This window comes from Adelges cooleyi, unplaced genomic scaffold, assembly GCF_023614345.1.
Source record: "Adelges cooleyi isolate 19-005CV unplaced genomic scaffold, UGA_ACOO_1.1 ACOO_flye_CR_arks_rails_tigmint_CR_PRNA_1, whole genome shotgun sequence".
NCBI classification, from domain to species: domain Eukaryota; kingdom Metazoa; phylum Arthropoda; class Insecta; order Hemiptera; family Adelgidae; genus Adelges; species Adelges cooleyi.
Genome location: NW_026095751.1, coordinates 750,389 through 774,486, shown reverse-complemented (window position 1 = coordinate 774,486; position 24,098 = coordinate 750,389). Strand labels below are relative to the sequence as shown.

Genomic DNA, 24,098 nt, shown 5'->3' with positions numbered 1-24,098 from the left:
ACAATTCTAAACCAATGTATTTAATTCGACTTGTGTGTAATTATATTTGAGTCAAATATTTTAGATTAAGTATGAATATCGAATTTAATCTTCAGTTAGCTAATAATGTACTAAAAATGTTGACTGATCGATAACCAGTTTTGAACAACTATTTTTAATGTTATAAGAGTTTTAAAGGTAAGATGAGTGGCAAGCGCGCGCAGATAAAAATAATACTACATTCCGCCTTTTTTGCTGCTCTTAACTTAAAACTATAATATCTTCAAAAATAGTTATCCAAAACTGGTTTTCGACCAGTCAACATTTTTAGTACATTATTCTCAACTTTAAAAGTTAATGAAATGTATGCGTTACCGTTTAAGTTTCAAAAGTTGATACAGAAATAATTAGTTAAGGAGGGGGGTAGAAATATATAATTTGTTTGGAAAATTGAGATCTCATTATATAAAAACAATATGATAATTAATGGTTATTAATTAAACCGGATAAAATATTAAGAGGTTCACGATAAAACACTATCAACTTTTTAGTTTACTAAATATATTTATTATTTAACGTTTAAAATAAGGATTGATTTTGTTGACATAACAATACACAAGCAAATAAATGTTTTATTTTTTACACCCTTTATTGATTAGATTTAGTCACATTATTTAGTAGACATACACACATTTTGAATTATTCATAAATTTTACAGTTTAAATATATGAAGCAAAAGTTAAACAGAAAAAAATAATAAACAACAGTTAATAATAATAAACAGAAAAAATAAAATATCACTATTTTGTGATAATATGCAATTTATATATATAAATATAATATAAAATCTTGCTTACACTCGATTTTGTTGACATAACAATACACAAGCAAATAAATGTTATATTTTTTACACCCTTTATTGATTAGATTTAGTCAAATTATTTAGTAGACATACACACATATCAAATTATCATTCGATTTTACAGTTTAAATATATGAAGCAAAAGTTAAACAGAAAAAAATAGTAAAGAACAGTTAATAATAACAAACAGAAAAAATAAAATATCACTATTTTGTGATAATATGCAATTTAATAGAGATTCATATTTTCCGAAAACCGATCAAATGAAGCGATAACATCAAAGTCTATATCACTTAAATCTATTTCTACATACTTACCGAATAAAAAGAAAATCGATTGACTCACAAGTGTCATAGACTTCGATTGGTCATATTTCTTCACTTTCTGTGCTAACGTTGAAAGCTTTTTTTTGTAATATTCATTATCAAATTGAGCCGGAGAAAAATAACTTTCGGGAAAATTCAAACTATTGAAATTTTTCAGTTGGGCCAAAATATCTTCTTCAACTATTTTGTTTTGTTCTAAATCGGCCAACGTGAGTGCATATGATGGCGATTGGAACGTTTCGGCAATATTGTTCAATTGTCCATCTTGTTTCAAACTCAAAAGCCGTAAAATGTTATTAACATCGTTAAATATTAGACTGATGTAATTCTCTATGCCGCCGATGGCAGACACTTCCGTTTTCCATTTTTCGTCGATAGCATCTTTCAATATCGGTTGTTCCTCTGGATTTTTAGATGGTAATCGAGCAGCGATTTCACGTACATAGATCCACAAGTTGCGCAACAAAGCAAACTTCATAACGTCCAAAAACCTACGGTGACATTCCAAAAGTCCATTGGTCTGTGCCTCAAAAGATTCGAGTTCTCTGTTTCTGGTGCAGGCACGATTTATTTGAGCGTATGTACTGTCTCGTTCCACTTTATTAACACCGGCAATGTTTTCCAAAAATTCTTTTAAATCACTCGGTTTGGCGATTGCAGGTCGTAAATTTAAATTACCGACTTTCATGTAAATTTTGCAATCGTCGATTAGCATACTCGTCGTTATTTTATCCATTCTCTCGCGAATTGTTTTGCGGAATTCTACCACAAAAGTAACGATAGACTTTTGCGTTATTCTAGGTGCAGCACGAATTTCCGCCAGAGTGCTGTGATATACGGAATCAGCGTTTTGGTCGTCATACGCGTTTTTATCGTCATTATTGCATTGTAAATTAGTGAATTGCGCTAGTCGGGTGGAAACCTTTTCGTGTTCTTGCAACAAACGGATTCGTCTCTGTTCGTTTAATTCGCGGTTCTCAGGGAGTGGGTTGAAATTGCACAATATAAACAAATACATGTACACCGTCCACAACGGATGAACAGAACCGATCTTACCGAAATTGTACAAGACGTTTAACATACCGTGAATTTCGCGTTCGAATAACAAATCGTCGATAATATTACCATTAAATGGATTCTTAAACGCGTCTTTACCTTCTACGTCCAACAGAGGTTTGATGATATTCATGTAATGTATGCAATTAAACACATAACTACACAGCAGTTTTCCGTGCACATCATCGATCGCTGTCTCCACTAACCATGTTGGACTCTGTCTTTCAGCAAAACTCTTTCTCAACTGGTCATGCGAGTATCCCGTATCAATGTCGAGCAACTTTTCATAGTGATCATCCGTTTTTACACCGGCATATTTTTGACGGGTACATTTATCGCCCGCTGTTATCAACGGGATAATAATAATCAGCAACGCCAATGACCAAGTAAGCGCCATGACCAAGTTATAACTTGGTAAAATTAAATAAAATTTAATATTACACGTCGTGCAATATGAAAAAACCCACACAACGTAGGCACACAGCAGTTGAGGTTTTTACAGTACAGAATTGAGTGTTTTAGGTAATAACTATGTTTGGTTTTTATAGTTGTACGAAAATATGGACGCACAAAAACGTATTTTTCCTTGTTTGTTTTTTGTTGTGGGTTTTTCTTACAGTATACACTGTTTTTCAGCACTAGTTCAAATAATATTTCACGGTTTGTGCGAAGGAACCAATGTACAACAACATGTTTTTCTAAACTCGTGACGCACTAACGATACAGTGTGTCCTGTCAGGATTTAACAACACCTTCTTGAATTTAGATTGAGAACACTCTAGCCTATGATTAACAAAATATATTTTATTAAACAAATTTATGATGGTCGTTATAAGACTAGGAACTAATAAACATAGATTAGAACTTAATGTTTTCTTATAACAAAATAAGTATACTAGTTCACTAATTATTGTGTGCAACGCAAGTATGAAATGTTCACAAAAATAAAATGAATCTAGTTTTACAACATTGATTAGTCAAAGCTGCTCCATACAAAGACAATAACAAAATATGATAGTCGGTATAATAGGGAAATAACTGAAAAAATTAACTCAACAGTTTAGAGGTTTTTAAAAAATAATAAATCCAGTTGCCGTTTAACATCCAAGTAATTCTTAAAAGTTAAAACGATTTTATTATTTTCGCCGTATATCATAAAATCTTGATCAGTGGCGCCAAACTAATATTTAGTGGGAGGGGAAAAATAATATTATGGGCAACCACCTCAAGGTTGAGTTCTTAATCATCGTTGAGTCTGTTTTCATGACCCAATGGCCACCCACCCTCCCCGAGAAGAAGGTTCGGCACCACTGATTCGGATTATTTTCATTGAAGTTCAAAATCCAAAAACTGGCTTTTATAGTTTTAAAGAAAAGCCAATTTATTTTCCTATCAACTGTTCATTGTCTTAAATTGAGCGTCTAGGCCTACAAGAGACGAATAAGAGAAACCAACTAATTAGAATCTATATGATAGTATGATATTTGAGTTATTAAAATATACTGATGGGATACCCTGTATCGATAAAATCGTCGAAAAATATATTTTTGTGCATTTGTTTATTCGTACAACCGATAAGGTATTGTCTAAAATATTCCAAATTTGGGCATGCCGTAGATTTTTATACAGTAAAAAAACAACTTAAAAACTTCTATAACAAAATATAAGGATTAGAAAGTTAGGTCGAATTTCAAGTTTTTAAAAATCCATAATAGTATTCAAAGTCCACAATTTTTCGTATTAAAGTCTAATTTTAGGTTATTTCATTATAAAAATGTATTACGATATGTAATATAATATGTAAGATAATATCCTCGAATTGAATTTCAAATTGAATCAGTCATTTCAAAAACAACATAAGTCACTGATTTTTCAAAAATGACTTTATGTCAAATTTGATAATTTTTCATATTTGTGACATTTGTCAGAAATATTTTATTTTATTTTAAAAAATTACACTAGTTTGTGTAATAATTTAATTACATTTCTGTGTTTATTTATTTTATTTTATTTCTTCAATATACACATTTATTAGTGTTAAAGGCACTTTTGGGGTTATTTCATTATAAAAAGACTTCGGTCCATATACCTTGATTTCTTGCTTACTTTCTATTTCTATTACCCCTCTTCTTTGTAACTTTATTTGCTCTTTGTTTTTTCACCGCAGTGTGTCCTGTCAGGATTTAACAACACCTTCTTGAATTTAGATTGAGAACACTCTAGCCTATGAAGCACAAAATATATGTTATTAAACAAATTTATGATGGTCATTGTAAGACTAGGAACAAATAAACTTAGATTAGAACTTAATGATTTCTTATAACAAAATAAGTATACTAGTTCACTAATTATTGTATACAACGCGAGTTTGAAGTGTTCACAAACATAAAATTAATCTAATTTTACAACATTGATTAGTCAAAGCTATCCCACAAAAAGACAATAACGAAATATAATAGCCTATAGGGAAATAACTGAATGTTTATTAAATGTGAAAATATGTTAAATTTAAACATATAAAATAGAAATCAACTCGAAAAAAAAATGAAAGATTTTTTGGCCGTTTGATGTTTTTTTAAATAAAATAAAACATCCAATTGCCATTTAACTTTTAAAGTAATTCTTAAAAATCAAATCTATTTTCTTATTTTCACGATAAATCATAAAATTCGGATCAGTGGCACCAAACTAAAATTTGTTAGGAGGGGTAAAAAATATTATAGACACCAACCTCGAGATTAGGTTAGGTAAAAAAGAGTCATCGAGTCTATTTTCATGACCCACTGACCACCCACCCTCTAAGCCAGCTAAAACTGGCTTTTACGGTTTTAGAGTAAAGCCTAATTATGATCTATCAATTATTAATACTCTTCTATGCCCCAAAAATGACGAATTAGAGGAACCAGCTAATTAGAATGAATATGACAATATGTTATTTGAGCTATTAAAATATACTGTTGGGATACCCTGTATCGATAAAATCGTCGAAAAATATGTTTTTGCGCATTTGTTTTTTCGTACAACCGATGAGGTATTGTTTTAAGTATCTGAAATGTAGGCATACCGCAGATTTTTATACAGTAAAAAAACAACTTAAAAACTCCTATAAAAAAATATAAAAATTAGGTCAAATTTCAAGTTTTGAAAATCCATAATAGTCTTCAAAGTCTACAATTTTTAGTATTAAAGCCAAATTTTGTGTTATTTCATCATAAAAAGACTTTTAGAAAAATTTGTTTTTACATCTGTTATAAATGTTAGATAAAAACTTCAGACTGAATTTATAATTATTAAAATTATGTTTATATTGTATTGTAGTGTTGCAATAAAGTTACTAGTATTATTATTAATAAATGTCAACTCTTAAGTCCTAAAAATGCACCTATTTAAGAAAAAAAAATTCTATCCCTACCCAGGGGGCAGTGGGTGGTCAACATTTGAGTTTAAGGGCACATGTGACAAGCCTAATCGAGGTTTGTTTAAAAGTTTCGATTTGATTCGACTTGGATTTACGGGATTAAAGAAAATCCTAAGTTATATCCTATTAATTGTTCATAGTCTCGAACTGAGCTTCTAGGCCTCATAAAAGACAAATAAGAAAAATCAACTAATTAGAACATATATGAAAATATGGTATTTAAGCCATTAAAATATACTGATATTATAATATTATAATGTACAGAATAACTTGTATCGGTTTTAGCGTCGAAAAATATGTTTTTGCGCATTTGTTTATTCGTACAACCGATTACAACCTAACCGATATGGTGTTCTTTAAAGTATTCCAAATGTAGGCATACCGCAGATTTTTTTACAGTAAAAAAACAACTCAACAACACCAGAAAATCAGGTCAAATTTCAATAGTAGCCTTCAAAATTCACATTTATTAGTGTTACAGCCACTTTTTGGGTTATTGGAAAATTTACTACAGATTTTCTTTTGCATATGACATATCATGTTAGACCTATCCTAGAACTGAATTACTAATTATTAAAATTATGTATATTTTGTATTGCATTAAACTCTAAAAATGTGCATCAATTATTTAAAAATAAAAAAAACATTTGCAACACTTGTTGGTTATCGACATTTGGGTTTGAGGGCATGTGAGGCAAGCCTAAACGCTGTTCTTTAAAAATGTCGATTTGATTCGACTTGAATCGGCTAAGTTATAGCAAATCAAAGTTGTCGGTTAAAAAAACCGGTCAACTTGGTTTTCGGGTTTTCCCGGTTTTAAGAATGAAGGAGTTGACTTTTTCTATTTGTGTAAAAGTTCTTTGTTAAGTGTAATTATTGCATTCTTAACAATGAACAAATGCATACAACATAAATAATTAAAACCTGACATTAATATATTATAATGTTTTATAAGAAGAACTGTTAAGAAGAAAGTGTCATTCCCAGTAAATAAGATGAAATAAATATGATAAATTATTGTTTTCCTATCGTTGATACAAGTTAGCTATAATAATGTAATAATTATTATATAAATTGTCAATTAACAAACAATTTTAATTATTATACTTAACCGGCAATCTATGACCTGTACAATACTAAACTAATGTATTTTATTCGACTTGTGTGTATTATATCAATATCTATAAAAATATTAATGTATATTTTGCTCTTTACTTGGAATAAAAATGAAGTAATATTGTTTGGTTTTTACCTATGAAAAGTAATTATATTTGAGTTAAATATTTCAGATTAAGTCTAAATATCATATTTTATCTTCAGTTAGGTAGGTAAAGTTATACTTTACTGCGGTATAACTAAAGAGAAGATTTTTTTTTTTTGTTAATTGATATTTTATAATCAACTTATAACATGTAGGTTGTATATAACGACATAGGTCCTATTTTTTTTTTGTATCCGTTAAAATTTTAACTAGTAGAACGAATATTTTTTTAACGTGTACAGTACTCTTTAACCAGAGGCCCAAATTTGGGTTTCCATTTGTTAATGTATTAGGTTTTATTTTTTACTCTGAATTTAGGTCACATGAAATGCGTCAGTATATTAAAGTAAACGGTAAAGTATGTAAACAACACTCGGTAGTTTTTTTTTTTTTGCGTCTTATTTACCTTAAATTCGTATCGTTATAAGAGATATGACTAATAATAATACACATTAAAACACTTAATTATGAGCTATCTAAGTCAATCCAATACACCAATGTGGTTGGCCAGCTAGGATATTTTTTTTCATAACTCTTGCTGTACATATAATACAATATTTTCTGTCCATGACACACATCTACATTGATTTTTCAATGAAACGATGGTTTATTTACAATGGGTCCAAATAATACATTAAATGTTTGCCTAATGTGGTCATACCATCGAAGGGCTGTCAGCCAAACCAGTCAAATGAAAAGAATTTCTCTCTCTCTCTCTTGGAATGATCTACACACCCAAATATGTGAATTCTGGGGTTTTTTTTAACTTTCGGGTAATATATACAATAGACACGGTTAACTTGATACTACGGTTGTACCCTTAATGGTTTCGCTTAGCTATGGTCGAGTTGGCTTTTTCCAGCCGTTAAAAAAATACCTAACGACCATTGCAGCGGTTTAATGTTATGTTAATGTATGTATTTATTCGGGCACGTTTGACTAAATGACTTTTGTCAATGACTGAAAACGCATAAAAAAAAACTGCGTAGATTATTAAATTATATTACTGTTATTTCTGTACAGATGTCGTTTAAAACCAACCGACCTATAGTCGGTATCGTGCAAAGGAAATCCAAAACTATATATTTTTGAAGTTTACAAATTATACAGTAAGATGTACTAAACTGTCTTACAAACGGTTTCAAACTCAATTCGGTCTAAAACAGAGAGCTCAATTTGCAACATTTCACTTAATTAGGTACCAAGTATAGTATATATAGTCATAAGGACAGCAAAACGACAGAACATTTTTGTCATGCTAATAACTGGTTGAGAACAAACGGAATGTAATTAAAAGTAGACGGTCTTGTAATTGCGCCAAAGGCAACTCAAGAAATGACGGAAAACTACAATGCTCATTAAAATGTCTCGTTTGTCTTTTTTTACGTTCGCCAACGAAAACGGTCTTTGATTAAAATATGCGTTTTTGGCGATTAAAAGTTCGTTCAAGGAACAATCTGCATACTATTCGTGTCTACTATTGACCTAAATGTGTCCAGTTTAAAAATGCAATCAAAAATATTACTCTTCACCCGATATTGTTGATGAAATGTTTTTTAAAAAAAGTAATATACCAGCAAATTAACATATCGTTTAAATATGACATCTACTCGTTAAATATTTAAATCAATTTAATAATCTTTAGACGTTGCTTGAGATCTACAAGTGTTTCCCGGAAGTCCAAACCTATTAAATCTTTTTAATCCCCCTCAACCCCTTGAGACAAAAAGCAGCATCGACAAAACCATCATGACCTATTTAAATTAGAGATAGAAAGCAGTTATTTTCTACTAGTCTTAAGGTGTACCATTTCAATAACCCCTTACTAAGTTTTTTTTTTTTTGGAAATCTATTTTCGTTTTTTTTAGTGGGTAAACCAATAACGTTTTATAAGTATCGAAACGGTTTGCAAACTTGTTTTGGCAGTATTGTACAAACGAAAATAACTTATTGAAATACAAAATTGTACTCCTTATAATATTTTTTGCAATAATAAAAAACGTATAAAAGTTGTCCGCAACATGATATTTTTTTATAAGTATAGTACCTTAAAATTAGTAAAAAATTGTTGTAGTTTACTATGGATTATAAGCACCTGTATGCTATATACAATATACCATGTATGCTATGTATCGGTTTATTTATATCCTAGGTGTGAATCATAAAAACACATTTTGTTTTTTTTTTTCATATAAGCTTATCGCTTAGTTTACAAGTAAAATATTCAGTCGTTTTTTATACGTTATTATTATTTTATTAAAAATATACATCTAGGCCACAGCTGCTCAACAAGTTTCTTAACTGAACTTGTTTTTGTCGAAAACAAGTGTATTTTTTTTTTAAGGTATTTGGTTTTGCCGTTTGTCTAGGCGCCTATTCTAATGTTTGAACTATTTTATTATGCTAACTAAAATACAAATAAGTGTTGGTAAAAATGTTTTCATACAAAATTTGTATTTACTATAATATTTGTAACAATATGGTACTATTGTGCAAGCAAATCGAAACGTTCATTTAAAACAAGCAACTTGGTCTGCATAAAAAAAATTTAAAAAAATAGTAAAACTATAGAAAATGTTCTTATACTGACTAAACAACAAATGATCACTCTTTGAACTTAACGGTATGGTTGGTGGAAATAATGGTCGACTTTGAATTTAATGCAAACATGTGTTATGCTATACCACATATCTATTGATTCTAAACAACCTTTGTGTAGTTATCAAAGTTTATATTATGACATAAAATCATCAATTTTTCAATACATCTTTATGCGCATTTTAAATGTTAGCCATTTGTTATTTTGTCGATATTCGGTTTTTTTTTTTATTATGAGTCATAAATTGTTATAAAAAAAAACATATTTGTAAAACCAGACTGTGCGCTGTACATTACAGTAAATCTAACATTTTCAAACTGCCTATGTTTTTAGATTATTTCTCCTCAATAATTAATTTTCTTTTTATTATTAGCAGCTGATAGTGAAAACATATATATGTATGTTAAAAAAATGTGATTGTCGCCGTTCTTTTGCGGAAATGTTCTGTTTGTTGAAATTTTTACAATACAACGAATCGAAAACAGCCATAATATCCTTATGAGGGATTTTAATTTAGATATAAACGATGAAACGATTAACTAAGACTGAAAACGATGCTCGTGTTTACTAGTCTTTAATTATGCACTACATTTTGTAACTAACACGGGTACCCTTTGAACTCGTGTTTACAGTAGTACTTAAACGAGAACGCTCAACCCCCTAGTTTTGGTCATTATGTGGTGTTAAAGATTTTACTTTAATAGCCATTATTCTATGCCAAATCGTGTCCAACTCCTTTGAAGTTTCTGCATCTCAGGTTTTTATTTGACATTTTTCCAAGTACTTTGTCTACCATCAAACGTTATTCGAACGACAACACAAAGCGTGTAAGCATGTGTTTACCCGTCACATACTTGGTGGGTTGTGCACGCCAAAAGCAAATGAATTTCCCTCCGGCTTCTGGGTTGCATATTCTACATGTTATGGCCGAGATTATACACTGTAGTACGGATAAACAGCTTACCTTGGGCGGTACAGCATGATGTATTGGAACCGCAACAAAAAAAAAAATCGTTTACCCGAAAACAACCGGCAAACGAATTTCCCTTCTCCGAATCGTTTTCACTTCCGACACATACCCTCGTTCGCGGTCCCGGAGCAGCTTTTGTGAAACTATAGGCGTTTACAGCACAAGGAAAAGTCGAACACGGATAACCTAACCAACCGTCTGAGAGTTTCTTATTGTGAACCCTATAAGCAAAGACACTAGCGGCAACAACGAGCCAAATAATAAACCATAGCCAATATATTCGTTGATATTCGTTTGAAGCGCAAATGGAAATTGAAAAAAAAACGATATGGCGTTTCAGAGCAATAATATACTAAATATTTTGGGCACAAGATGTACCTTGTGATCGCTATAAATTTAAATAAATCGGTAACTCTTTCAAAAATACAATGTTGGTCCAACTAAAACTTTGATAGTTAAAGGGTACGAAACATTTCTAGTTGGACTGAATTAATAATAACTTGGTCCCCCCTAAAAGTTGGGCTATTTAAGAGTCACAAAAAATTCGTTGTGGAAAAAACCAAATATAAATTTGTTTCTGTAAACATTTAGTTAGGTAAATTGTTTATTTTGTTCTTCCAATTAGATATTTATCGTGTCCCTATATTATCCGATAGTTTAAGTAGGACCGTTGTTTTTAAAAACAATTACAATTACAAAATTTGGAAACAACTATGAATCAAATAAAAATTTAAATGGATATAATATACAACAATTAATGTTATTTTAACTATATAGAAACTATTTTATTAAAGTCTGTCGCAAAAGGCAGTATTATTTGTAATAGAACAGAACGTTCATGTTTTTTTAAAACACTACAGCTGGTTGGTATTTTTCGCTAGCAAAAAAAAACTTTAGTTAGCGTTGTGTAAAACAATTGTCCAATATTCTAAATTATAGAATTATTTTATTATTAATACCAAATATATCAAAATATTGAATATATAATTACACAGAGCTTTAAAATCAGAAAACAATTTATGAATAAGTTTCTTATGAAGAAACCCGTTCAAATAACTAAATATTTTGGGCACAAGATGTACCTTGTGATCGCTATAAATTTAAATAAATCGGTAACTCTTTCAAAAATACAATGTTGGTCCAACTAAAACTTTGATAGTTAAAGGGTACGAAACATTTCTAGTTGGACTGAATTAATAATAACTTGGTCCCCCCTAAAAGTTGGGCTATTTAAGAGTCACAAAAAATTCGTTGTGGAAAAAACTATATACAAATTTGTTTCTGTAAACATTTAGTTAGGTAAATTATTTATTTTGTTCTTCCAATTAGATATTTATCGTGTCCCTATATTATCCGATAGTTTAAGTAGGACCGTTGTTTTTAAAAACAATTACAATTACATAATTTGGAAACTACTATGTATCAAATAAAAATTTTAATGGATATAATATACAACATTTAATGTTATTTTAACTATATAGAAACCGTTTTATTAAAGTATGACGCAAAAGGCAATATTATTTGTAATATAACACAACGTTCATGTTTTTTTAAAACACTACAGCTGGTTAGTATTTTTCGCTAGAAAAAAAAACAATTTTGGTTAGCGTTGTGTAAAATAGTTGTCCAATATTCTAAATGATAGAATTATTTTATTATTAATACCAAATAAATCAAAATATTAAATATATTATAACACAAAGCTTTAAAATTAGAAAATAATTTATACATAAGTTTTGTATAAAGAAACCCGTTCAAATTTAATTGGACAAAAAATAGATTATTTAACAAATGTTATTTAAACTATATAGAAACAGTTTTAATTAAGTATGATGCAAAAGACAATATTATTTGTAAATTAACTGTCGGAATTTAAAGAATATTATCTATTCTGTGTTCAAAGTCTACAAACTCCCTGAAAAATATGTCTATATGAGTGTGGTGAGTCCAATATCAATAATTTTTATATTGTAGGTATTCATTTAATCAGTAAAAAAAAGCTTTGGTAAAATGTAAAGATGAAGAATTGTGATTTAAAAAAACGTTTCAATGGCTGACACAATAAACGCGGAGAGAAATTTTCAAATTTTCATAAATTTCAAATGAGTATAACTTTTGAATGTATGAATAAAAATACAATTTTTGTACCACCCATACATTTGCATCGAAGCATTTGGTTCAAAAAAGATTTTACTACATATTTCCTTTTGTAATAATACTTTGAAAACGGTTAAATTGACGACTTTCTTGTGCTCACTATACTTTTCATTATGCTCCGCCAACCCCACAGTAATTATATTTTTAGTTAGTATAACATCTTTTCTATGGGACCAAAAGGCCGATTAAATATTATCTTCGTTTTCAACATTTTATTATTCGTGTTTATATTTATTCAATAAGTCTAACAAAATTTCTAAAAGGTTAATAAAAAAAACGGTCCTTTTTAGGGGGTATAGAGAAAATGGTAAACTTAACACGGAAAAAAAATTGAAATCTTTCTTTTAGAACTGACACCCCAGAAAAATACTATTAAGAACAAAACAATTCCGCTTGAAGTTAAACAATTTGCATGGGAACTCTGCATAATACGTCTTAATAACCATCTTAAAAACTAAACTGTAATGATCCATGTTTATAGTGCTTAAGTGAATTTATGGATTTTTTCAAGACGAATAAAAAAAAGATTTGCTTATAGGTTTTACAATAACACAGTTTATAGTCGCAATTTAGAAAATTAGTCGGCATATTTAAAATGTCTACTAGAACAATATTCGTTAAATAATGCCTACCATCCCATGCCCCATTAACTAGTAGCGCTTTCCGTTCCCATTAATGTTGAGGCCATAAGATTATATTAATTACTATCTTTCTAGTTATAAATCTAATACCGATAAACAATAGTATACATTTTTACAATATTTTTAAAAATAATTTTGTTCAAGATCAATTTCAGGAACGTATTTGTGGTGGGAGGTCAACTAACACGAATCGTGAACAAAACTTGTCGTCTATATAAGATATATAGTAATATTTTCTGTAAAAACGTTTTTTATATGTTCTGCAATCGTATTTTGTAGAAATTTAAGCTAAAATATAAAATACAAGTAGTATTAATATATTATACTTAAAATAGTTTATGATAAGACTCAAGGACCTTAAGTTATTCAAAAAACATTTAGAATCTGTTAATTATAGTTAAATATTCTGTTTACACAATAGCTAATAGTCAACTAGAAAACAAGATATACGTGTGTAACAAGTCATTTAGTTAATACATTTTCATGGACAACTCTGCATAGTACGTTTAGTTTTTCTGTACCGTTCGACCTAATAACACGCATTGTAAGTATGCCTTCAATACCTTTTTATTAGATTTAGTTTTTGGGTTAAGAATAGCGGTACAATTTAATCGTTAAACCATAGTCATTATAGTACAAATAGGTATTTTAATAAAATTTTAAAGAATAAATATATTACGTACTGCTATGATAATATTTCTAAACATTAACATGTTTAAAATATAGACGAATTATTTTCATCGTTATTTTTATTATATAAAGTTGATTTTAACAGAACTCCTATTTTTGCGGATTGAGTTAATTTCATTTAAGTAACTAAAAAGCCAGTACAATGAGGTCGGGGCATAGTGGGCACGGGGAGGTTACAGGTTTACAGCAATTATTACAACTGAAAGTGATCAAATCATTTTCGAATAAACGCGTCAATGCGAATCAGAAGTTAGTATTTTCAAACTAGTTAAGTCCAAACCAGCTCCGGTATAAACCAACACAGAAAGTAAGAATTAAAGTGAGATGTAGTGTTTAAAAATCAGCATCAAAGCGTTTATACAAAAGCAATTTATCACTTGTATTAATAATAATTTCTGTAGACACTAGACCTATGACATCTCTGTCCCCTCTATGCTTTAAAATAAAGAATGGAGCACTGTGGGGCCGAAAAGGTTACAGGACAGTGTTAAAATCGCTTTTAAATGAACGCTTCGATGCGTTCCTATGGATAATAAGTTCAAACTTAATGTGAACAATTTACAAAAAACTTATTAGATACTCTGAAATCACAACTGTAATTCATTAGACAAGACAGATGCTCTGCTGTCACGCGACTAACTATATTATGAATTAACACAAATAAACAATTTAAAACAAAATGGTTATGTACACAATTTACAAATAACTTTAAAGATACTCTGAAACTTAAGTAGATGCTCTTAAAAACTTAGATACTTCATAAGACACGACTGATGCTCTGCAGCAAAACGACTAACTCACCGATTTAAATAAATATTATGTCGAAATTTTTTAATTTTTTAATTTTTAATAATGTATAAAGTTAAAATAAAATTAAAAAATGTTATAATTTAACAAATTAATGTTTAAAAAATGAGTGATAATTACAGTTTATTGTACCATATATTTATTTAAGAGTGTGGTAAAAACAATTACTCAGTCCTACTCAAAAACTTAAAGGACTTTCTCATATTTTTTTAAGTGTCAATTAACGACGTTTACTTATATTTTTTTTTACCAAAACATAGATTCAAATAGCTAATACTATCCTTAAATTTATTATTTTTTACAGATAAAAATGAAACTCTTTTGGTTTATAGTATCATGTGTCATTGTAGTTGTTTCAACAGATGTGTTAAGTAACTATTTTGTATTCACGCTTATAACAAATTACAGAAATTCAGTATTTTCCATTATTATTTTTATTCAGTACTTACCTACTTACGGTAGTAGAATAATTTAAAAAAAAATTAATATTTCTTTTTTTTTCAGTGGATTATAAAAGATCCATCTCCATTACAAGTCAGTAGAATTTTTATTTTATAAAAATAACGTTTTTATAAATATTTTTTTTATTTATGCATTACAGCTTACCACTTACACTGTGCTAATGAAATGACTGTCTATAACGGACAAACTGGTTTGGTGGAAAGTAATATATATTTAAAACTAATTCACTAATACATTTTTGTTTTGTTATGTTTGGCTGACGGTCGAGCTATTTATAAATTAAAAATTATTGTTTCTAAAACCAGTTTAGAAAGGTGGACGAGGTATACAGAATCAATTTTCTAAACACTGTCTGACTTGTTAAATATATAAATATCAAATAATTTATAATTATATTTAATAGTAGTATAGAGGTTTTTATAATTTAGTACACTTGGCCTTAGGCAGTGACTACTCAATCTAATAGGGGGAGTAGCGGTTGGGTAAATTGTCAATACAAAATATATGTTGTAAGCATGTGTTTACTCTGATAATTTGTAAATTTATTTAGGGTTTGTTTAAACATTTTTTTTTATTTCAGACGCATTGGAGTATGTGATTGAAAAAATTGTTGATAATCCTAATTTTAGTTTAGGTATTTATAATACATTACATTTTTAGGTATTTACATAACATTAATTTATGTTATGTTCATTTTAGAATATATGAATAATATGTTCGCTGTACCTGGTAATATTTTTAAAGAATATAATAGAATTAATTCCATACAGTTGTTTGATATTCGTTGAGTACGCAATGTTTTTGTTTTATTTTCAGACTTTATCTATAATAGAAGCTGGACTAGTAACTACAAATTTATATACCATATTTACAGTAGTTTACACAAATTAATTTTATTCTATACATATTATAGAGGCTAATCATAATATTAATATAATATACATCACAAGATAAAAATAATTACAATTAATTTTATGTAAATTTACAGATTGCAAGGAAATCCAGGACGCGCTACGATCCCAAATACGTGATCACACACGTAAATATAAAATCTAAACATAAATTGAAACGTTGTTTTTAGAAATAATTTCATATGAATACTAAATTTTGTATTAATTAATCATAGTTTAAGAGTAACTGTATAGTTAATGTATAAAAATTATTTTTATTGACTGTGTAACAAATTGACTATTGATATATTTGTTACAGAGGTTACTTTTCCTGATATTCCTGACCGAAGTAATTACGAACTTTTTGATAATTTTTATTAGCCTTAAAGACTTTTTTAGAATATAAATTTGTATTACCAAAAGTCGATCATGTAGCTTCGGTCCGTAAGAGATAGGAAAATACAATAATAAATTAGTGTATTGGAAATGAAAATGAACAAATTTGGCTGAGTGCAATTGAGAATGTGATGAGAACTACTGGTATATGTTGTGGGTATAATTTTGAGTGCAGGTTTAGGAAAAAGGTAACCGATCCCAAATAGTTGGAATCTATGTGAAGTGTGGTTTGAGTGGGAAATTCGAAGTCTTGTTAGACATACGGATTCTCTTCTCGGAATATGAGGGGTTGCGTTACATTTTTTTTTTATGTTTTACATGATTTCAGTTTATTAATTCCTATGTTATCCCAATTGTTTTGTCATTTGTTTGCACATAGCTCGTTTATTAGTGTTTTTAGGTCATTGTATGAAACATTAAAAATCAGTGGTGTATGTGTTTTTATTGATGATTCTTTTGCTGCTTTAGCTGTTGTTTCATTTTGTGAGATGTTAGTATAAGAGGGTACCCAAAGTAAGATAATTTGAGTTAATTGAGAAAAGATAGAGGATTGTATTTGTTTGATTTGATGTTTTTGACTGTATCCAAAACACTGAGAGAGTCACTAATGACGATTGTTTTGTTAAAGTTTTTTGGGAATGCTAGTGCAGTTACATATAGCTAGGGCCTCCGCTGAAAAGAAGTTAATGAAATTGTTCATTTTATATTGACTTATACTTTCGTTATTAACAATGGCTATTCCTACTCCGGTTTCGGATTGTGATGCATCAGTATAGATCTGTTGATTTCAAGAAATTAGGTTTGAATGATGTTATAAACCTTGTTTAGAGAATTTTCCTGACTTAATAAGTGCGGATATTCCCCCGCTAGCTCTCCGGGGGTTTGAACGGATGTTGTGAGACCTGGTGTATCCTGTTGGTTCAGATGAATTGGAGTGGTTTAAGCTGGTATCTTGGACACTTATTACGACAGGGTTGGTTTGTGTTATTAATATTTTTATATTAATGAGTCTTTTGAAATACCTTAGATCGCGGAACCATAATAATGAAACCATTGGATTAAGTTGTTCAATATTTTAATTTGTGAGGACTGTAGTATAGTCTACATGGACGGGTTGTGTGTTCAATTTTGTTTAATTTTTTTGATATGTTTCGTTTTTGCAAATTTAAGGCTACGATCTGTTATATATTATATATACATAATCTATAATTTTTAGTATTTGTTTTGTGTCATTACAGTAGTTGTGTATGATATTTATTGGGTCTGTACATTGTTGGAGATCTTGTATTAGATTTTTGAATTCATTTTAGCTTATTGGTAGGGTTTCCCTCTTTCAAAGTACTTCGATGCAGGTTTTAATGTGTCGTGTATGCTTTGACAGAAGTTTTGTAATGAAGAATTTTTTTTAATTTTTTGGTTTAGTGAAGAATTTTAGGGGACGACGCCATTAGTGTTATATTGGTTGTATTTATATTTAGTTGGTGACTTGAGGTGCTAGATGATGATGGTGGTCTTTTGGATTGTTGGGGTGAAAGAGTTTTTACTGAAGGATTATTTAGTGTGCTCGTATTTTGGGGTTTTTTTTCAATATCTGGATTATGACTGAGTAGTGTGCTGATCAAGATCTATGTGGTTGCTGTCTAGTTGATTGGTGTATTTGATTGGGAGAAAGTAGTATTCTAGGGAGTTTCTGAGTTACTTTGGTTTCGTTAGTATATAGATTTATTTAGCGAATTATTTACAGTGAGTAGATGTATGACCTGGTTTTTTACATGTAAAACAAGTAAAAGTGTTGACTAGCGATAACCAGTTTCAGATAGCTATTTTTCAATTAATTGATGTTTCAAGTTTAGGGCAGGAGAAAAGTGGAGTGTATTATTTTTTTTATTTGCGCGCATTTTCCAAACCGCACTTCCCCTCCAATCATACCTTATAAACTCTTATAACTTTCAAAAGTGACTTTCAAAAAAACTATCAAAGTTGGTAGGGGGGTAAAAACAAAAAAAAATTGTGAAAAATTAAGATTACATTGTATAAAAAGCAATGTGAAAAAAAAATGAAAGTCTTATTAAACCCTATGAGATATTGAGTAGGTCACGATTTGTGGATCACCGTGTCTATATATATGAACACGGTCATTTAATAAATTCACAGATTTTGCATCATATCATTTGGTAGACCTAGCAGTACAAAGAAGATCTGTTACTCTGGGAGTCTTATAACGAATGTGGAACCGGTTAATAGGTAAATATAAGAGTAAAAAAAAGAGTGTAATGTAATCATGATATACTATGATTACTGGAGTATTATTTTAGGTACACAATAACCAGTTAAAGCAAAAAATTATTATTATTCCAACGTATACTTTAGAGACATAAATATCTCATATTTCACTGTATTTATATCATTTTTACATGCAAATTTAGTTGTTTTTTTACTGTATTCAAATTACAGAACACCCAAACAACACAAATCGTATCTGTATATTATAGACCTTGATTAGATTCTTTTACTTAAATGTAATTTTTTTGTAATAATATTAATGGAATAATTTTACGTTTTAACGTCAATACTTCTAATATGTATTATGTGTTGTTATTTCATAACAATATATCAAGGATGCAACTAATGATAATATTGAACAATTAACATAATAAGTGATAACTAGAGAAAACTTTTTTTTTTTTTATATACTACCTAGTCACTACTAACACATAATGAAAATACCTGCTCAAAAAGACGCCATGCACTTTCTATTGTATTTTTATTTTCAAGTAACGTATATGTTTGTTTTAAAATTTTTTAGTTGGACATTTGCATGGTGTACATTCGACGTGTCGTTTCATTGCGGTTTTCATAAGTGCAAGATACTATACCCCTCTATTGATATCACGAAATGTTGTTACCTCTGGTAGTTCGTGTACAATAACTAATAATCTAGGAACCAAGGAATTTAGAAAAGTTGGGTTGTTCCCAACTTTTCTAAATTCCTTGGTTCCTAGACTACTAGTTATTATACACGAACTATCAGAGGCAACCACATGTCGTGAAAACAATGGAGGGGTAAAGTTGTTTGCACTTAGGAAAACCGCAACGAAACGACACGTCGAATGTACACCATGCAAATTTCTAACTAAAAAATAATAAAACAATCATCTACGTTACTTGAAAATTTAGGGACAGATGGAACGAAGTCACCAACGACGGTTTGGTACAACTCCGACTACAACCAGTTGTAACTCTTTGACAATGAAAATGTACTTTTTTTGTTTTATTTAAATAATATTTACATTTTGCACTTATATACTAATGTTATCACTTATAATTGTTAATTTACAATTTAATGTAATTCACAATAAACAATTCATGATTATAACCACGTATGTTGCTTATGAGTTAATTTAAACAAATACTTAATATTTTTACCATATTTTACGGATTGATTTAAAGCATTTTTAAAAACAAAAATGATCTATTTTCTGCCTAATTTAACGAAAACAATATGAACTCATCGGCACATCCGATACGAATAAAATTAATTAAAATACGTGCATAGATATTACATACCACTGATGTGAGATCTTTCTCTCAAGATCTATTCTTTTCTGCGTAATATATTCACTGTACCCATGTTAATATATTTACTCTGTTCATAAAAAATAAATAAACTAACCATTTGTTATGCACAAACTATTATCATGGTTCACTAAAAACGGTACAATAAGTTTTTTTGCTTAGTAATTTGTTTAGATATTTTTTTTTTTTCATAAAAAAACGTTGTTCACAGTATGAGAAGTAATTATTAAAATACAAAAATTTGTTCATAACATTTAATATTTATAGACGTGCTCATAGCAATTAAATATATTATAGTGACCCCGATGTAGATAATTTATCTACAGTGTGATTGCAACGTTCTACTAAAAAACAATTATGGGTTTCTTAGCAAAAAGGATGAGTGTGCGGTAATTTAAAACAAAAAGGACAACAAAATCGTGTTTTAATTATAAATATTCTAACGCATTTTAAATGACCTTTCTAAATGAGGCATAACACAGACTTGACCGCAATGGGCGTACCTTGGCTTTTGTGGTTCCCTCCAAAGGGGGTCCCCTACAACCATAGACCGACTAGTAGCGCTAGGCGCTAATTGCACTTGACCGCAACGTAGATTTCACTACTTGAATTGGCTAATTTTTTTTGGGAGGGAATCTGAACCTTTTTATTATGTTCTGAGTTCCTCTTTCCCATCTACCACGTAACTCAGTAACAATGAGTACATTTAATAATGATATTACATTGTAAATGTTAAGGAATACAATATAAGAGAAGTGTTGCTCATAAAAGTAGAAGTGAAGTGAAGTAATGATCCAAAGAAATAGTATATTTGGCCACAATGGAGATATGATTACTTTGACTACCTAACATAACCTCACTACATTAAAGGGCTGACTTTTTTGGTAGGAAGTCTAGACATAGCCATAAATTGGTCTTAGAGTAGTCCTAGGTACCCAAAACCATTCCAAGTAGGTAACCCTACCGCCTCTATCGATTCTCGGTGACGGATTGCTCAAAAGATGTCTCCTCCTCCGAAATAACAACCCTATTCACGGTTGCTAAGTTTATAGCCGGCCGTCGGTGGCCGTTGCTATGCCAATCAAGTATCAAAAACAACTTTATTATCTTTCTAATTTTAAATCTAATATCAATAAACCCTATTATACATTTTTACTATAATTTTAAAGAGATTTTGTTTATGATCAATTTCACAAATATTTATGGGAAGGGCGGGACTAACACGAATCGTGAAAAAAAACTATTTTTTTACAGTTAAAAAAAACCATACGCGTTTTTAAGTTGGACTTTATATTTATTTGGTATGCCCGCACACGTCAGTTGTATCAAATTTAAATTAAACTCATTTCCCGGCCCCTAGGGGGCTCCAGTTTATTTTTTTTTTTAGTTTTTTAACAAAAACACCTAAAATCTTTAAAAAAAAATTTATCAAATCATTAAAACAATTTGATGTATATCTATGCAGAACGATATAATTAAGTTTTGTGCACAAGTACCACTTTTGACTTTAAGTTTACACAAACTCAATTTTTTTTTTTTTTTTTAACTTAAAACCCGGTGTACCAGAGGTGAGAAACGAACAGACAATAAAAACTGTCAGTTGGTAACGTCTAACCTTGTTAAGTTAGGTTAGGGCCCATGGTCATTATCATAATATTGTATTTATTACATGATATCACAGACGACTTAATCTTGTAACTGATTATAGTATACACAAGATTTATTGGGGAAAAAACCTATCCATGTACTTATTAAGACACTTAATGATTCTGATACGATAAAACCACTGTCGTTATCTCGTTTTTTTATGGCCTGCGTTATATTACCTTACCGAAGGTCAACTATGAGTATATAAGGTCCAACTACCTGCAAATTATGAAGAGGACTGTTGTTTTTGGATTCAGATTAAGTGTTGGTTTTTATGCAGTATACCGTCCCAAAATGTATTTTTTATTACACAATTTTTTTAAAGGAAAACTATTGTTTTGCATATTGTTATACTGTTATTCATTTAAAGAGATTCACGCTTGATTGTTTAAATTTACTTATATAAGAAATGTAATCTGCTTCGTGCTAGTTTTAATTTTTAAGTTTATAATTTTGTAGCTCTAATTTTGTATAAAATATTTAATTATTTTATAACTGTGTTCAAGTTAAGATATATTTTAATAGTATTTAAAAGTCATGAATGATAGTACTTTATTTTATGACTAGATCAAATCTCGTGAACATTTTACATCATGTTACTGCTCCTATACTATTATTAAAAAACACAATTTTTAAAATCTCCATAAAAGGTTATTGTTAAATAACAGGCAACAGACGACCGCTAATGGCTACACACGTTAGTAATATTTAACTAATAAGTAATATATGTAGGTAAAATTTATTATTTTCTCCATCACAGTACCAGTATACGATTTATTTTAATTTAAATGTAAGAAAATCAATTTTTCTTTAGAAAATAACAAGAAATTAATATACAGGATGGGGCAGCAAAACGGCGTTTTTCTAATGTATTTAAATGGGAAAACCCGTTTCACTATCTCACCCTTCATATTTTAAGGATCTATGAAAAGGTTTTTTTTAGTTGCATTTTCTTTTGTACATTGTAAATCTAGTAAAATAGAAGTTTAATATAGCTTTGAAATAATATAACCTATGAAGTATAAATAGTTTGTGTGAGATTGCTCTAATAGAAGTATATAATACATAAATATTAATTTTATTGAGAATAAGCGATTATAATTTAAACTATGGAGTACAAACGATTGAAACATGAATCGTCGACTATTCCAACAAAATATAACAAGACATTGTATATGTGTTATTTGGACCACTACATTTTTGCAAAAAAAAAAACCAGTACAGTGGGGTCGGAGCATAGTGGGGACGGAGCATAGTTGGGTCGGGCATAGTGGGGACGGGGAGGTCACAGGTTTACAGGAATTTTTAAATCTGAAAGTGATAAAATCACTTTCGAAAAAACGCTTCGATGCAAATGTAGTTAGTATTTTCAAGCCAGTACAGTCCAAACCAAGCACAGTATAAACCAGCAAAGTTAGAAAGTTTTAAATTAAGGTTCTGTATTTACAAATGAGCATCAAAGAGTTTATTTAAAAGCGATTTTATTCAATTTTATCACTTTTATTTATAATAATTCATGTAGACCTGTGACCTCACCGTTTCCTCATTGCATTATGCCAATACTCTACTGTACTAGTCCTCTCGGATAAAATCACTTTCAAATTAACGCTTTGATGCTCATTTGTAAATACAGAACCTTAATTTAAAACTTTCTTACTTTGCTGGTTATACTGCGCTTGGTTTGCACTGTACTGGTTTTTTTTTTTTGCAAAAACATAGTGGACCAAATAACACATATACAATGTCTTGTTATATTTTGTTGGAATAGTCGACGATTCATGTTTCAATCGTTTGTACTCCATAGTTTAAATTATAATTGCTTATTCTCAATAAAATTAATATTTATGTATTATATACTTCCATTAGAGCAATCTCACACAAACCATTTATACTTCATCGACTGTGATGAAAAAAATAATACATTTTACCTACATATATTACTTATTAATTAAATATTACTAACGTATACAGCCACTAGCGGTCGGCTGTTGCCTGTTATTTAACAACAATCTTTTATGGAGATTTTAATAATAGTATAGAAGCAGTATCATGATGTAAAATGTTCACGATGTTTGATCTAGTCATAAAATAAAGTACTATCATTCATGACTTTTAAATACTATTAAAATATATCTTAACTTGAACACAATAATAAAATAATGAAATATTTTGTACAAAAATAGAGCTACAAAATTATCAACTGAAAAATTAAAACTAGCACGAAGCAGATTACATATATTATATAAGATAATTTAAACAATCAAGCGTGAATCTCTTTAAATGAATAACAGTATAACAATATGCAAAACAATAGTTTTCCTTTAAAAAAATTGTGTAATAAAAAATACATTTTGGGGCGGT

At 29.5% G+C, this 24,098-nt stretch overlaps 1 protein-coding gene across 1 annotated transcript in view; it reads left to right on the top strand.

Annotated features, from left to right (window-relative positions):
* Nucleotides 1-24,098, top strand: part of LOC126833349 (uncharacterized) — a 62,126-nt gene that overhangs the window by 14,794 nt on the left and 23,234 nt on the right. The gene's annotated exons all lie outside the window — the stretch shown is intronic.